We start from the raw sequence: 16,982 nt of genomic DNA on the forward strand, positions 1-16,982 counted from the left end.
CAGATTAAGATAGAGAAGTTAGGGTACTTCAGAAGATTTAAGTAAGGGGAACTAGAACTCTGAGCGAGTCCAGAAGTTACCACCCTATGTTTTGCTAGATCTCTTAAAGGACTAAGTGAATGAAATCAGCAAAAAAGGCAGACCAAAATGGTTGGGAAAGGATTGCTGAAAAGAATTTGTTGACTTAGGCGACTCAGAATGGAATGTGATTCGTAAGAAGGCAAACTGGTTAGTTAGGACATCATTGTATCCCTCATGTGGGATCTCTAGGGGTAATAAATGACTATGGTTATTTTGGAAATGAATCTGCCAGGTACAGTCGCACGGTGATCTGTTACCTTTCGTTTCATTCTTTATGATCTAGAAAAATTAACACAGGAGTAACGTAGCTGAACATATTCAGATTCATTCTCACAGCAACCTTGGAATATATTCTTAGCTTTTCATAACAAAGGCTTGGGGGGAAGTTATGAAACTAATTTGCCCCAAGGTTCATACTGGTTTCCAAGTAGCAGAGCGGGCTGTACCACACTGCCCCGCCTATATGTTTAAACCTGCATAAAGCCCTGAGCATGTATGATGTACTGTAGTTTACAAATCTGCTTTACAACGTACAGAGGCAACGTCTTCATTCCGTACACGCATAAGGACCTTATAGGTATTGATCTTTGTTCCCAATCTTTGCCTGTGGGAGGGGAGAGACCACGGCTTGCGGGGACTCCAGGCGGAGGGCGCCGGAAAGGCTGCGCGGGAGGTGGGCTGGGCTGGGCAGGGCAGGAGACAGAGGCGTGGACACGCACAACCACACAGTCCCCCAAGAGGCTTGGTGGTTGGTGGGCTGGCGTCAGGGTTCAAAGTGTGCATGAATGGGGCCAGAGGAGGGAATGTGAGGGCGGGGAGGGTGTACGACGAAAGGAATCAATCTCGCGGTTTCGAGGTGGGAACAAACCTCGTCTCCCCCCCCCCCCCCGCGTTGCCCTTCCTTAGTAAGGACGGTTTGGGGGCGGGTGGGGAAAGCGCGTCCTCGAAGCGCTCTCGCGCTCCCATTTCCCTCTCGGCACTCGCGCTCCGTCGCCCCTCTACCACCCGAGAGGCTGACGATGGCTGCGAGTGGGGACGCGGCGCCTGGAGGGCGGGTCTCGACGCAGGTGTTGGATGGATCCGCTAGGCCGGGCTCGGCTGGCTGGCTGGCTGGCTGGCCCGGCCCCTCGCCCCCCGCCCGCCGCGCCGCCGCGCCGCCGCGCCTGGGGGGCGGGGCCGGGGCGCGCGAGGGTCCTCTGCACGCGGGCGGGCGGCGCGCGGCGCCTCGGTCTGGGGGAGCGCGGGGCGGTCTCCGCCGGCGTCGCGCGCGCTGTGTGTGAGCGGGGTTGCGCGCGCGCGCGCGCACTACAGGCGAGTGAGGGAGCGAGGAGCGGCCGGGTGTGAGAGTGTGTTTGGGGGTGGGGGCGAGTGTGTGTGTGTGTGTGGGAGTGCGTGTGGGAGTGCGTGTGGGAGTGCGTGGGAGTGGGAGTGGGGGTGAGGGACAGCCAGACCGACCGCGAGGCTGTGAGAAAGTGGGCGAGTGTGCGAGGGTGCCCGGCCTGGCTGCGGGAGCCGCGGTGGCGGAGGAGAAAGGAGGCGGCTCCCGGCATCCCGACCCCCTCCCCCTCCTCTCCTTCTCGGACTTCCAGCCAGCCTGCCCGGCAGCCCGCGGTTCCCTCGGAGGCCCCAGCCCGGCTCCGCTGGCCGAGAGCGAGGGAGGAGCCGCCGGAGCCAGGTGAGCGGTGCGATCGCTTCCCTCCCCCGGTGTAGTGGCGTGAGGCGGAGGCGCGCCCGCCGCCCCCCCCCCCAGCCCCTCCCCCAAATGGGCGACTGCGGCCTTAGGGACTCGGCGACGAGCAGGGGCTCGGCCGGGCGGGGCGCGCCGGGGGCCGGGGGGCTAGTGAAGCCCGGGGGGGGGGAGGGGGAGGTCGCTCCGCCGCGGGGGGGGGGCGGTGGGGAGCCCCGGCTCGGTCGGCGTGCTGGGAGGGGGCCGAGGTCGCCGGGTGCGTGTGACGGGTGAGAACTGCCGGGGACAGGCGGCGTCCTCGGGCGTGAAGTGTGCTTCCCCCTGTTTGTGAGGGGGGTGTGGTAACCCTGGGAGTGCTCGTTGGAGTAGAACACGCGTTGTGCCAACCTGTCCTCCAGCGTGTGGCGATCGCTCCTGCCCCCGCTTCCATCAGACACATTCCTGTGGTGTGACCGAGGGCGGAGGATGTGGTGTTCGTCCTGCACTTAGTATGGCTTAAATCCCATGGTTTCCTCCTTACGTGTGAAATTTTAGAGAGTGTGACAGCCCTGCCTCCTTTGCCTTTGGCAGAGCTCTGAGTAAGAATGGGGTGACAAATAACTGCTTGGCTCGTTCGATTTTTCTTTTTTTTTAAGGCATTTGACCATGATGCAAATCTTGCCCCCCTCCCTTTAAAAAAAAAAAAAAAACCCAAACTAGTTAGATAATAACTTCACATTTGCCTTACTAGTGTGTCCTTGTCTCAGATGGCAGATTTGTAATCCCACTATTTTACCCCACTTGTAGGTGTGAATAGAGAGGGGGCGGTAATTGCGTTCTGTGAGTGGGGTGGTTGTGCTACCCGTGTTGGCTGTAACTTCCGATGTGCATTCTTTTAGCGTGCTTTATTTTCCCATTAATTACATAAATTGTTCTCACATCTTTGGGGAGTTGGATTAAATTCTGAATCTGAACGGAAAGTACGTGAGGCAGCCTAATATGGAAGACACTCTTTTTTTGTGGGCCTGGTGTTTATTGTATGTACCGAAGTTCTTAATTATTAAATGTAACCTTTTAAAATTTAAATGCTATGTAAATTTCGTTAGGTCTTTAACACCATTGGGCAGTTGAAGGTCATTTTTTTTTTTTTTCCTGTTTCTTACAAAGAATTCACTGTCAGAATACTATAAGATATTCATTTGGAATGAAACACTCTGAAATTCCAGTCATGGAGATTGAACATTTATTTTCTAACTTCTAGAATGACAACCTCTAATTTTCAAAAATGACAGTCGTAGTTAAATTTCTCTTCTAATGGTTGCTGTGTGTCATTTGGTCAGGATGTCAAAGGGGAGGAGGCCTATTTTTCTTTGGAGGTGATCTTTTGTTTATTCCTTTCTGTCTTGGTTAGTGCAATGACTTTCCTTCTTTCGTGTCAAAGATTTGGTTGTTAGTTTGGCAAATGGCTGTTGATGTTTTCATCTTTCTCTGTCTCCCTTTTTTTCCTCTTGTTTTCTCTTGCCCCCACCAGGTGCCAGAGTCTGCTTGTTGGGGAGGGGGGGGGGGCACTCTGATGCTGACAACGGGGAGCCAAGAACATCAAATCCAGTCACTAGAATCCTCCACTCACTGAAGGTCCATTTTTCTGTTCCCTCCTTTTCCCCTGCAGGGGGGAAGGAGTTGTAGGACTAACCTTTAGACTTTGGGCTACCAGCTAAAATTCCACTTAGTTGCTGGTGGATAGCTTTTAATTTTTTTTCATTTTCTTAGATTCATTGAGTGGCAACCAGAAATTTCCCTTTTTTTTCTTTTCCTTCTCATTCAGTTCCTTTTCCCTCTCCACAAGGAAATCACTAGCAATGTTTTATAAATCCTCTACCCCTTCTTAGCTGTATTATGAAGGCATACACTGAAGAGAACATGTTTTTACATAGGACCAGTGAATGCCAGCCAGACTTCAGGCATTAGTGTGTTGGGGTACAGGATGAACCATGGCTAAAAAAAAATACCTCCCAATTCTTGTTTTCCTCAGTTTGTATCCACCTGGGATTACTGGGGTAAATCACTAGATTGATTTCTCAAAACTTCTCCCCTGTCTATGACCTGAAAGAACATAACACTGGAAGGATTTGGGGGAAGGGGAAAGAACTGGGCCAGTTGATCCACAGTTTGAGAAGCAGCTTTTATCATCTTCCTCTGGGGAGCGGGCATAGAGACTTAAACTGCATGAAAGTGGGTGGAGGAACGTAGGAACAACACGACAAGACAAGAGTGACAGAAAACCAAACCTAAGTTAGGAAGGGGGAGTTTGTATGTTGCTTACACCGTTTTGGGGGTTACTTAGTGCTGTGGATTTGTAGAGAGTTTATGGCACGTTAGGTTACAGAGTAATCTCTGCAAGTGGGATTAAGTCATAGGCATATGGGGAAAGAGCTTTGAAATTATAATCTAATGTCATTTTAATGTCTGGGCATAGATTGTGATAGGAAGAATAAAAATATGTTAATGTAGGGGCGCCTGGGTGGCGCAGTCGGTTAAGCGTCCGACTTCAGCCAGGTCACGATCTCACGGTCTGTGAGTTCGAGCCCTGCGTCGGGCTCTGGGCAGAGCCTGGAGCCTGTTTCCGATTCTGTGTCTCCCTCTCTCTCTGCCCCTCCCCCGTTCATGCTCTGTCTCTCTCTGTCCCAAAAATAAATAAAAAAAATAAAATATGTTAATGTTAACTGTACTGGCATACACAGTTGTTTCAAGAGAGGTCGAGTAGGAGAGATTAGGGGAAACTGTCTTTCATTATTTGGGAATCTTCCTTTTCGTCGTATTAGGGGCTGTTAAGAAATAATAACATACTACCCCCCAAAATATCTGTACATAATGTGTTTTAGATTTGTGTGCAATATGTGCCTATGTACATATTAGATTTGCAGAAAAGGACTGACTTTCTGACTTCATGATAAATCATGCCATGCTGTTTTTTCAATGTTTTCTTTTCCAGTGTGTTTTTCCTTTCAAAATTGGCTTGGAGGACAAAAGCTACAGAGCTAGCCAGCTCTACTCCCTTAGAGCCTGGTCTGCATGGAACCCATCTGCTTATTTATTTATATTTTTTAACTGCTTTTACTGAAATTACAGGTTTTTTTTCCTTCTGACTTTTATTGTTAGCAAAGGTAATTATTTCAGGATGAGATGTATAATGGTGATGGAAAGTAGCATTAGGCTTGGGTTTTTTGTGTTTTTTTTCCCCCCAAATGTTTGTTTATTTTTGAGAGGGAGATGGTGCACGGGGTGGGGGCAGAATAAGAAGGGGACGGAGGATCTGAAGCAGGCTCTGTGCTAACAGCCGGATGTGGGGCTTGAACTCATGAACTGTGAGATCATGTCCTGAGCCAAAGTCAGATGTTCACCCAACTGAGTAACCCAAGCGCCCCATTGGGTTATTTATATGAGAAATTGAAAAGATAAATTATGAATTTTTGACAGTTATGTTTAGATCTTATGGGGTATGCATTTGCCTGCTATTAAATATTGAAAATAGCTGTGTTTTTTGATCCTGCCTTACGATTCAATATAACAGACCCCTTTAAAATAACTCCTAACCCCTAACGCTTAACATTTACCTGTCATATATGAGGTTTTATGTTGCTTGCTGGAGATAATAGAGAATAAAATAAGGATTCTGTCTTCATGGAGTTCACAGTCTAATTTCATTGATCCTTGATTTTTTCATGTGGCAGTCTGTTCTCCCATCAGTGTCCGGAGGAGTCTGCTAGATTATTGTAAAATGTGTATCGATTTATGAATTGATAAAGTAACAAATTTGTGTAAACATCGATATGCCAAATTAATTTTTACTTCCTTTCTTTCAAAAGTGGCAGCATATCACCAAGTTGTGACGAAGAAAAAAAAAATTTACAATTGTTGTATCACTATACTGTACACCTGAAACTAATACAACACCATATGTTAACTGGAATTAAAATAAAAACAAAATTTCAAACCTACCCCTTACTTAAATGTTTTTGCTCTGTTCAGCTCCTTTTTATTTCTTTCTCTCTCCCCTCTCCCTCCCTCCCTCCCTCCCTTCCCACCTCCTCCATCCCCCTAACCTTTCCTGTTACTAGCTCTTGACTTCATGTTCTTAGCAATATAGAAATAAGGTCTCCAAATAGAATATGGATTTGCGATATTAGGTCACACTAGTTCTCTCTTACTGCTCCACTTTCCCATATTTGGCAGCATTTTAGACTTTGATAGTTTATCAGAAAACTACATTTTGGAAATATCTTGCAGGTTTGTCCAAACAGGAACTTTGAAATTTTTCCTGATTCATTGTGGTTTTTAATTGTTAGCTTATTCCTTTGACATGTGAATTAGTTAGCCATGTTTGTAAAACCTTCAACTTGAATATAGTAATATCTTCCCAACTCATTTTTCAAGGTAGTGTCCAGAAAGAAAATTTAGAAGGAAGGCCCAACATTTAACCTGTTAAACATGATGAACTTTTTTTTTAAATAAAGATCTTATTTATTTATTTATTTTGAGAGAGAGAGAGATAGAGAGATAGCACACGAGCAAAGAGAGAGGAGGAGACAGAGGATCCAAAGCAGGCTTCATGCTGACACCGTTGAGCCTTGATGCAGGGCTGAAACTCATGAACCGTGAGATCGTGACTTGAGCCGAAGTCGGACACTCAACCCACTGACCCACCCAGGTGTCCCAATGTTTATTTTTGAGAGAGAGCACAACCAGGAGAGGGAGAGAGAGAGACAGAGACAGAGAATCTGAAGCAGGCTCCAGGCTCTGAGCTGTTAGCATAGTGCTCAATGCTGGGCTCAAATTCACAAACCATGTGAAATCATGACCTGAGCCAAAGTCAGATGCTTAAGTCACTGAACCATCCAGGTGCCCCTAGATTTTATTTATATTTTCAAAGTAATTTTTGTACCCAGTGTGGGTCTTGAACTCACAACCCCAAAATCAAGAGTCAAATGCTCTACTGACTGAACCAGCCAGGTGCCTCTAAACATGAGCTCTGAGTAAGCCATACTACCCTTTGAGTCTCAGGAAGACTTTGCAAATTTTGTGCCATGTTCCAGAAAGAGATACATTGATTTAACATTCCTGTATTAAGTGAAATCATTAGAAGTTTTATTTGGGTTACTGAGAACTTTATTTGTGAGAAAACTTTATTTAAAGTTTACTCATTTTGAAAGAGAGAGAGTGGGAGTGTGGGAAGGGCAGTAAGAGAGGGAGAGAGAATCCCATGTAGACTCTGTGCTGTCAGCACAGAGCCCGATGATCCATCTCGCAAACCCTGAGATCATGACCTAAGATGAAATCAAGATACAGATGCGTAACTGATGGAGCCATCCAAGCACCCCTTGACACGCTTTTTAAAAAAAGATTTTTTAAGTATTCCCTATACCCAAATGTGGAGCTCGAACCTAGGAACCCAGAGATCAAGAGTCATATGCTCTACCAACTGAGCCAGCCAGGGGTACCATTCAGAGAAAAGTTTTTTTTTAAAAGTTTAGTTTTGTACACCAGACTATTTTTATATAACAGACTGTTAAATTACCTGTAGCTTTGAATAACAAAGCTTTGAATAACAAAGCTACAGGTAATTTAAGTAAAGGTAACATAATTTTCTGATCTTTTAGTTGAATATATGTAAATATGCTTGTTAATTTGCTCATGATGTTTGTTTTTCTTCTCCAGTTTTCTTTTTATTGTGGTAAAATATACAGCATAAAATTTACCTCCTTAATCATTTTTTTAGGTACACAGGTTAGTGATATTAATTATATTCATATTATGCAACTATCTACCGTACTCATTTCCAGAACTCTATATATTGCAGAACTGAAACTGTATACCCATATAACTAACTCCTCATTCTCCCAACACCCCAGCCTGTGGCAACCACCATTCTACTTTCTGTGGATTGACGCATTATATATTTTATATACTGGTGCATAATGTCCTCCAGGTTTATCCATGTAGCAGCATGTATTGGAATTTAACTCCTTTTTAAGGCATTGTATGTACACACTGTATCTTATTTATTCATCTGTCAACCGAAGGCTTGGGTTGCTTCCACCTTTTAGCTGTTGTAATGCTGCTATGAACATGTGTATGAAGATTCTTCTTTGAAGACTCTGTTTTCAGTTCTTTTGGTTATATACCTACAACTAGAATTACTGGATCATACAATATTTCTATTTTTATTTTTTTGAGGAACTGCCATACTATTAAAAATATTTTTTTTAATGTTTATTTATTTTTGAGAAAATGTGAGGGACAGAGCATGAGCAGGGGAGGGGCAGAGAGAGAGGGAGACACAGAATCTGAAGCAGGCTCCAGGCTCTGAGCTGTCAGCCCAGAGCCCGATGCGGGCTTGAACTGATGAAAGGTGAGATCGTGACCTGAGCCGAAGTTGGATGCTTAACCGACTGAGCCACTCAGGTGCGCCTGCCATACTATTTTTAATAGCAGCTGCACCATTTCACATTCCAACCAACAATTTTCAAGGCTTCAGGTTTCTCCACATTCTCCCCAACATTTGTGATTTTTTGTTTTTTGACAGTAGACCTCCAGTGTGTGCGAGTTAATTATAGGTTTTGATTTGTGTTTTCCTAATGATTAGTGATGTTGAGCATCTTTTTTTGTGATGTTTTATTATCACATCCTTTTTAAAAAGCTCTGTGAGGGCTGCGAGTATGTCTATTTTGTTTACCATGATATTTTAGAGTGCATAGTAGGCACTGAAATACTAATTTTTAAATTAAATGTATTTAATCGAATACTTAGTGTTTTTAGCATTTAGATTCTTAATTGATCTGAGATTATGACCGGTGTTTGACTTTGAACAGTTTTCTTTTTTTTGAGAGAGGGATATAGAAATACTTCTCCAGGGATGTTGTAAAAATAAATGTAAAAGTGAAATGATGAAATGTAAGATGATGATCTTGTTAGTGTAAAAAGAAACTCCCTCTTATCATCGATACCAATACTTACTGGTATTTTAATGTCAAGGGAATATTTCAATGTCAAGGGAATATTTTCATACAAAAATTTTAATGTCAAGGGAAAATTTTCCTATAAGATTTGACCAAGGTATGATAGACTATACTTGTTAAGGTAAGGTTTTATGGCCTATAATAAAGAATTCCCAGATATCATTTACATAAGCAAAAAAGGTAGTAGGTAGTCCAGGGTCACAGCACTACACAGTTGTCAGGCATTCAAGTTTTAACATGTCGCTGTGTTTTTCCTAGGGTTCACTTTTCACTCCTGTCTTCATAGTCCAGGTGGTTGTTAGAGCTGTAGCCATAACACTTACATTCCAGGTAGGGTGGAGGAAGGGCCAAGGAATAGTATAGTATACCTCTTAAGTATGTGTTCTGAAAATTTCAGTGCAGTATTTTCACTCAGCTCTTACTGAGTAAAATTTACTTATATGATCACATCTAGTTGCAAGAAAGCCTAGAGAATACAGTCTGTTCGTTACATGGCATTGTGCTTAGCTAGATATTGGATATCTTATTACTAAGGAGTCATTAGAAAATGGATATTGGGAAGGAAGTGGCAGTCTGTGCCATGGAGTGTGTGGAATTTGAATTCACTCGGCTTTACCACTTAACTTCTTGGCTAGAACGTATTCAGCTAACAAATGAAGACAGTAATGCACCAAAGGGATGGTTGTGAGGATTGAATGAGAAGATACAAATAAATCGCCTACCATGGTATAATGTGGGTTTTTTAAAATATTTATCCAAATTCCTTTCATTGTCTTTAGGTATGGTAGAAAAAAGTAGAAAGAAATCAGAAAACCTGAATCTTAGTCCTGGCTCCGTTATTGTGATAAGCTTATGATAACTTAAACGGTCAGGCTGTTTCTTTAAAATGGGAAGATATATGTGTGTATTCCTCACGTAATTACATGCAGATTAGATTAGAAAATATATGTAGAATGTTTCATGAGCTGTAAATGGAGAGTAGTTTTAACCTTATCTGTGTGCATTATTTTGCCTTTGTCCTGCATATGTTTCTTTGTATGAGGAAAGGGAATTTGTAGGCACTTGTCTATGTATTTCAAAGTGTTGCCTTTTCTTACCTTCATTGGTTTTTCTGTTTCATCACTCATTTTTTTTCAGTCTTTTGATAAAGGGATCTTCTTGAGATTGGGTAGGAAAATCATTGCCCTCTCTTTCCCCCCATAATCACATATGTAGCTTAAAAAAAAAACAGTATCATAGGTAATTACAAGCGCTATAAAAAGGAGAGAGTGTGAATGAGTGTGTCATGTAACCTTTAGAAACTTATTGGTTTGCTCTATTTTTGAGGTATATCCTTTTCAATATAAGGAGGGGGTTGTGAGGGCTATCATACATTTCTTTTCTGTCATAGCTAAAGACAACTTTGATTAATATCTAGCCTTTTGCTCCTACTTTCAAAGCATTCCGGTCTGCCTTAAAGTTAATGTGGCAAAGAACATGGCATTTTCTATAAACTCAGAACACCTAAACAGTGATCTTATTTTATGTGGCATCTTAGGTAAAGGATGAGATTTTATAGGAACTATCCAGATTTCAGAGGGACATTTTTTTAGAGATTATTTATTGATGAACATTGTTAGTGAGTAATGGGGTAGTTGGACTAAGACTATTATTTGGTTATTTCTGAGACTCTTCTGAGCTTTTCAAGTTACCATTCAGTCGTTTTCTGTACCTTAATAAGAGCTACAAAAATCACCTCCTATCCCCAAATGGTATGGTTCTTCCTTTTCACCCTTCCTTTTTTTTTAAAGGTTTTATTTATAATTTTTTTTTATTAACAAGGTTTCTTTTTAATGTTTATTTATTTTTGAGAGAGAGAGAGAGAGAGAGAGAGAGAGAGAGAGAGAGACAGTGTGAGGTGGGGGAGGGACAGAGAGAGGGAGACGCAGAATCCAAAGCAGACTCCAGGTTCTAAGCCCGATGCAGGACTCGAACTCAAACTGGGAGATCATGACCTGAGCTGAAGTCCAGATGCTCAACCGACTGAGCCACCCATGCATACCCTTTTAAAAATTCATCTTATAGCACTGACAGTATAAAAAAAAATTACAACGTACTGTGATAATTGCCAGAATATGTGTATAATAAGATAATGTAGATTCATGGAGTTAGGATGATTTTTATGAGTCAGAAAAATTTAACAGATGTATTAACTAGTGAGCCAGTATTTACTAAGGTAGGCTTAGGATGTATATTCTAAGCAAAAGGAAGTATGAGAGAATACAATGTGTTCAGGAAATTGGTAAATGAGAGAGAAGAGAGGGTCGAAGATTAGTTTGGAGGTGTTTTTAGGTGCAAAATGTTGCATGTACTGGGGATGAATAGGAAATTCAAGTGGTATTTAGAAAATAGAATTACTGTTGTAATTGTATGTTTACGTAGTGAAGAAAAATAGAAGAAAATGATGCCAGAGTTTCTGAATTAAATGCTTAAATTAGGATGAGTATATCCGGCAGTATTCTTCTGAGAAACAGAACCGGTAAGAAATTGTATATATGTGGAGGGAGAGGGATGTACGGAGGGAGGGAAGGAGGAAGGAGGGAAAGAGAGAAAGAAGGAAATAGAAATTAACTTTAAGGGATTGGTTAGTGTGATTGTGGCACGTCTGAAATTTGTAGGGCAGACCAATGGGTTAGAAACTCAAGCAGGAACCTCTGTGTTAATGTGTTGATGCAGAGTTCCTTCTCTTGGAAACCCTTTTTTGTTGTTCACACCTTCCACTGATTGGATGGGGTCCACCCATGTCATAGAGGGTAATCTCCTTCACTCAGAGTCGACTGATTATAAACTTTAATCATATTTCCAAAGTACCTACATAGCTACATGTAGACTAGAGTTAGACCAAACGGGGCACCATTGTCTAGCCAGGCTGACGCATAATATTGAACTATTAAAATGGGAATTCAAGGTGTTTAGGTATGTGAATAAAAAAACTTCAGAATTTTACTTGCTCAACTGAGGCAATGTTTGTGGCATTTAGTTAGGGATGCCTACTAAGCAGATTGAAATAGGATCTCAAATACAGTTGAGAACTCCAGGTTGGAAAGGTATTTAGTGGGTCAATGATATATTCAGATTTTAATGATAATAGTTGAAGCCTGGCTGAGGATGAAATTTCTAGAGAAAGGAGTGAAGGGTTTAAGAAGGAAGCCCTGGGGATTATGTACAGAGAAAGCATCCCCCCTCCCACAACCCCTCCAACAACCCTCTGTTTGTTCTCTATGTTTAAGAGTCTCTTTATGTTTTGTCCCCCTCCTTGTTTTTATATTATTTTTGCTTCCCTTCCTCTAACCTTTATTCTTTTTCAGTCTTTAGATTCTAAGTTCATATGCTGTGTCTTATCTGGAATAAATGATTTTCCTTGTAGTAAGAGGTGCCTTAAGGTCTTCAAATGGTAGATTGATATTTTTGCTTTTTTCCTAGCAAAATAATTAACATTGGGAAGTGGCTTCATGAGAAAAATGAATGATGCACTTTATTTATGATTCCCATGTAATTAGCCTTGCCTGTACAATTGACAGATGGCAGTAAAATTTTTTATTGGTTTGTATATCCAGAAGTTTGCATGGGAAAACTATCTCTAATATAAAACTAAAATTTCACTGTTGAATATCTGTTTATTGAAAAAAAAACAACAGGGGCGCCTGGGTGGCACAGTCGGTTAAGCGTCCGACTTCAGCCAGGTCACGATCTCGCGGTCCGTGAGTTCGAGCCCCGCGTCGGGCTCTGGGCTGACAGCTCAGAGCCTGGAGCCTGTTTCGGATTCTGTGTCTCCCTCTCTCTCTGCCCCTCCCCTGTTCATGCTCTGTCTCTCTCTGTCCCAAAAATAAATAAACATTGAAAAAAAAAATTAAAAAAAAAAAGAAAAAAAACAACAACTGTTTTTGTAGTTACTCAGTAGCATTTATTGATATCTATATCTGATATTTGTATATCATTTTCCTTGATACTGTGGGAGAAATAAATCGAGGACAGGAATTAGTTGATCTGAATTTACATTCTAAGAGCAGAAATACTATATTCTTTTGTATATGTGGACATTTACAAATGCTGTGTTTATCTTAACACTGTTGGAGAATAAACTCTTTTTTAAAGTATTTTTTTAAAGAGAAATAGAGAATGAGCTGGGAGGGGAGGGAGGGAGACAGAGAGTCCCAAGCAGGCTTCACACTGTCAGTGCAGAGCCCAGTGCTGGACTCTAACTCATGAACTGTGAGATCATGACCTGAGCTGAAACCAAGAGTTGGGACACTTAACTGACTGAGCCACCCAAGTGCCCTTAAACTCTTTTCTAATAGTAAGTAACCAAACTTACTCCTTTAAATGTCAAGGGGAATAAAGGAACCATTTTATTTTACAAGGGACTCTTTTCTGACATTTTAAATAGTGAATGTAATCAGAAAAAAAATTGTTTTTTAAGGACTCAGGACTATCATTTTATTTGTGTACTTTTGGTCTTCTGACCTCTATAGATTTATCATAACGCTTTTGATTTATCAGCAGTTTTGTTTTTCTTTTTCCCCTCATGTTTATGGATGGGAGAAATAGATATGTTGGAAGAGACCCTGGCCTACTGGTCTCCGCCTGGCCCACAGGAATGTTTTGGAGGTCTCCCAGAGCAGGAGGGCCAGTGTGAGGGTTGGGAAGGGGAGAGAATGAATGCAAAGCTTTTGCCTTGGTGGTTGGAGAATCTTTTCCTGATTGTTTCCTGGTTATTGTTAGATGTGAATCTCAGTGGAGCAGCCTGATAAAGGCAAGCGACCCTGGGTACCTGGGGACCACCAGTGGCCCCTTAACCTGTCGAAATAAAAGTGGACCATTTGGTGGAGGAGAGGTTGTGTTCTTTCTTTCTCTGTCAGTGAACTAGACTTTGGAGATTACTATGAAATTATACTGGATAAAAAATTGGACAGGTGTCACTTGAAAATACCAGTACCAGTGGAACAGTAAGTGACAAGCTAGAGTTTAAGCTTACTTGCCCTTTTCAAACTGGGAATGTCATGTACTTGGTATACAGAAAGAATATTTTGGAACACAGTGTGTCATACCTCTGTGATTCTTTACATGAAAAGCAAGACATGACATGAGAATCTTTTGAAGCTGATAAAGAAAATATATTCCATATGAACAAAGATACTTTGGTGCAGGGCAAGGTGATGATCCCCAGATCTTGCCATATTAACTGCCTCTAGGTGGGCTTTGAGGAACCACAACCATTGACATTGATGTTGGACCTTTTCAAGATAGTGTCTACCTCTTTCACAGAGTCTTCTGCAGGGTGAGAACATTCTTCTAGTTCCAGATATGGGGGTGCAAGTATTCTCTGTGAAAGGATATAGTCCCAGTTGTGGCAAATGATGAGATCTCTAGGCTTGCTTCCAAATCATGAAGGCAGAGAGGGAACACCATTTTCTTTGTTAGAAACCCAGGATCGAGAGGATTTAGGGTTCATTAAAAAAAAAGGAAAAAAATGAAAGGAGATGGGGAGGCTAATCTGAACTTTCATGTGTTGGTTGCATGCCAGTGTAGAAACACTCAAAGATTATGCAAGGATATCAGAGCTGCAGCCATGAAGCCAGACATGGAGATGCTCATGTGCATCATCTGTCAGGAGTTGCTGCATAACTATGTGAGATTGCAGGCCTGGAGTGCTTTTATTATCTGATGATACAATCCTTGAAAACACCATATTGTCTTACTATTGGCCTGGGAAGTTTCCACAAGTTGACATATCAATATTGGCAGAACAGTCCTGCTTCCCAGTTGCCAGTGGCTATACCATCTTATCCTGATTTCTGTTGGGGCCACAACTGCTGTACTCATTCAGTACAATTTCATGTGGTGAAATTTAGTCATATTGGCAAACAGATGATGTTCAAGAACTAAGTGTAAGGGATGGAACCAAGATGGGCTTTGGAATAATGGAGGTCATTGACAGGGTGTTTCAAAAACTATCCAGTCTTAGGATCATTTTTTTAGTGCCTATCTCAAGGAAAACTGGGGATCTCTACATTAGGTACCCTAGTGCAAATTTTTTTTGGTGGAGCTTTTCCTCTGATTGAGACTTCCTAGTGACCACATCTTCCTATTGTGTAAGTTGAATTATGACTACATCTAGCCTAAGGCTTGAAAGGGTATGTTCTTGACCACAGCTGTGGAACAGGTGCACAGGGGGCTAGGAGGTTGTGGGCATCGGGCATCCCTTTGCTGGTTAGTTGGGTCTTGGCCTGATGCATCACCATAACTGAGAGCTCTTAACCTTTCTTTTCCTCAGCTACAAGTCACAACTATTGTGCTTCTCATTTTATTTTATTCTTTCCCTGCTTTCCTGTGATTGATGCCTTTGAGACCCCATGTTGTGGGGCACATGGGTGAGTGCGGCGCAGGTATGGCAGGCCAAGGTTTGGCGTGCTGGCGTGTGTGTGTGATGGTGCTTCTGGCTCGTGATATTCTAGTCTTATTGTGTGCATTCAGGCGGAGACCCTGGAGAGTGTGTGAATGGTGCATGAGGGGCTACTTTCAGTTGCTGTGACGCTGGAAGCTGTCTATATGTATGGCTTTTGCTTCCTCTAGTTCTTATCCTTGTCTGTTTTTCTGTTAGATTTGCTGTGTCACCTGGGGTGGTATTAAGGATTTTTTAAGTTTTTAGTAAGCTCCATGCCCAACATGAGGCTTGAACTAACGACCCTGAGATCAAGAGTTGCATGCTTTACTGACTGAGCTAGCCAGATGCCCCAGTAATTTTATTTTTGAAAAAAGTTTTTTTTTTTGTTGGGGTGCCTGGGAGGCTCAGTTGGTTGAGCGTCCAACTCTTGATTTCAGCTCAGGTCACCATCCCAGGGTCATGGGATTGAGCTGAGCCCCATGTCACACTCTGTCCTGGGCTTGGAGCCTGCTTCAGATTGTTTTTCTCCTCCTCTGCCTCTCTCCCTTGCATACATTCTGTGTCTAAAATAAAAAAAAAAATTAAAATAACGCTTAAAAAGAAAGGCTTTTTGTTGAAATAACCTGTTAATGTTTGTTAGTAAAGCTTTAAAGTTAGTAAAGCTAACTTTTTGCTTCTTCTCAGGAAAATAATTTTCAGCTTTTGTCTTGCTCATGATGCAAGCTCTTGCCCATGATGCAAACTCTGAGAAGCAGCACTGTATTTGTGGAAGAAAGTCCTTTTTTGTATTACAGTAAACAATCTGTATTTGTTTAAAAAAAAATTCTATTTAAAGTAAGCATAAAAACATTGAGTAAGAGCATGCTGTCCTCTGACTGAAATAAATTTGAGCGAATGGACCCCAGCATTTATTTCGGCTATTTAAAGTTTTTTTTCCACAGTCTCAAATTACTCTGATTAAAGTTGTTACATGAATGACTTCAGTGTTGATACTCATCTAATAACATAGGTGTTACTATCTCATTTAAAAAACATTCCTATAAATATGTTAGTGATAAAATATACATACATATGAGAAAACAAGGGAAGAAAATTGAATAAAAAAACTACAGTTACGTGAACATATATAATGGAGTTTATCGTGATGGGAGATACAGGGATATGATATACTAATGATTACAGCCTTGTCTATTTTATATCAAGGTATTTGCATTTTGGGTGGGGTAAATCAGTCAAAAGTAGATGATCAGATAAAAGTATAATGCTAGATTATATATAATACAGGGAATGGCATTGAGTATATAATATTGAAAATGGCACTTTTATTTTTTTTAATTTTTTTTTTTAATGTTTATTTATGAGAGAGGGAGAGAGATAGAGCATGAATGAGGGAGGGACAGAGAGGGAGACACAGAATCCAAAGTAGGCTACAGGCTCTGAACTGTCAGTGCAGAGCCCGTTGCAGGGCTCGAACTCATGGACCGTTAGATCATGACCTGAGCTGAAGTCGGACGCTTAACCAATGGAGCCACCCAGGCGCCCCTAAAAAATGGCACTTTTATTAAATGACCTGCTGTAATTATTAAACTGCAGTGCTTCCCCAGTGGAAGGGGGAGAAATTTTGTTTTGGGAGGTGGTGAGTTTCTACATTTCTAGTGTTGTAAAAGTTTTGATTTTTTTTAAAAAATTTTAGATAGAGTGCATGAGTGGGAAGGGACAGAAGGGGAGAGAGAGAGAGAGAGAGAGAGAGAGGCAGAGACAGAGACAGAAAATTCTTGCCCAGCTTGGAGTCTGA

At 41.9% G+C, this 16,982-nt stretch overlaps 1 protein-coding gene across 8 annotated transcripts in view; it reads left to right on the forward strand.

Moving 5' to 3' along the window:
- Positions 1-918: 918 nt before the first annotated feature.
- The window catches only part of RIMKLB (ribosomal modification protein rimK like family member B), a 70,036-nt gene continuing 53,972 nt past the window's right edge, over positions 919-16,982 (forward strand). For 6 of the 8 annotated variants that reach the window (XM_045061336.1, XM_045061340.1, XM_045061339.1 and 3 more), the window contains exon 1: positions 1,426-1,756. The gene's annotated coding sequence lies outside the window, so the exon portion shown is untranslated. Of the gene's footprint in view, positions 938-1,424; positions 1,757-16,982 lie in introns of those variants that run through there. The other 2 variants (XM_045061338.1, XM_045061337.1) reach the window with 2 other exon arrangements.

This window comes from Felis catus, chromosome B4 (assembly GCF_018350175.1).
Source record: "Felis catus isolate Fca126 chromosome B4, F.catus_Fca126_mat1.0, whole genome shotgun sequence".
NCBI classification, from domain to species: Eukaryota; Metazoa; Chordata; class Mammalia; order Carnivora; family Felidae; genus Felis; species Felis catus.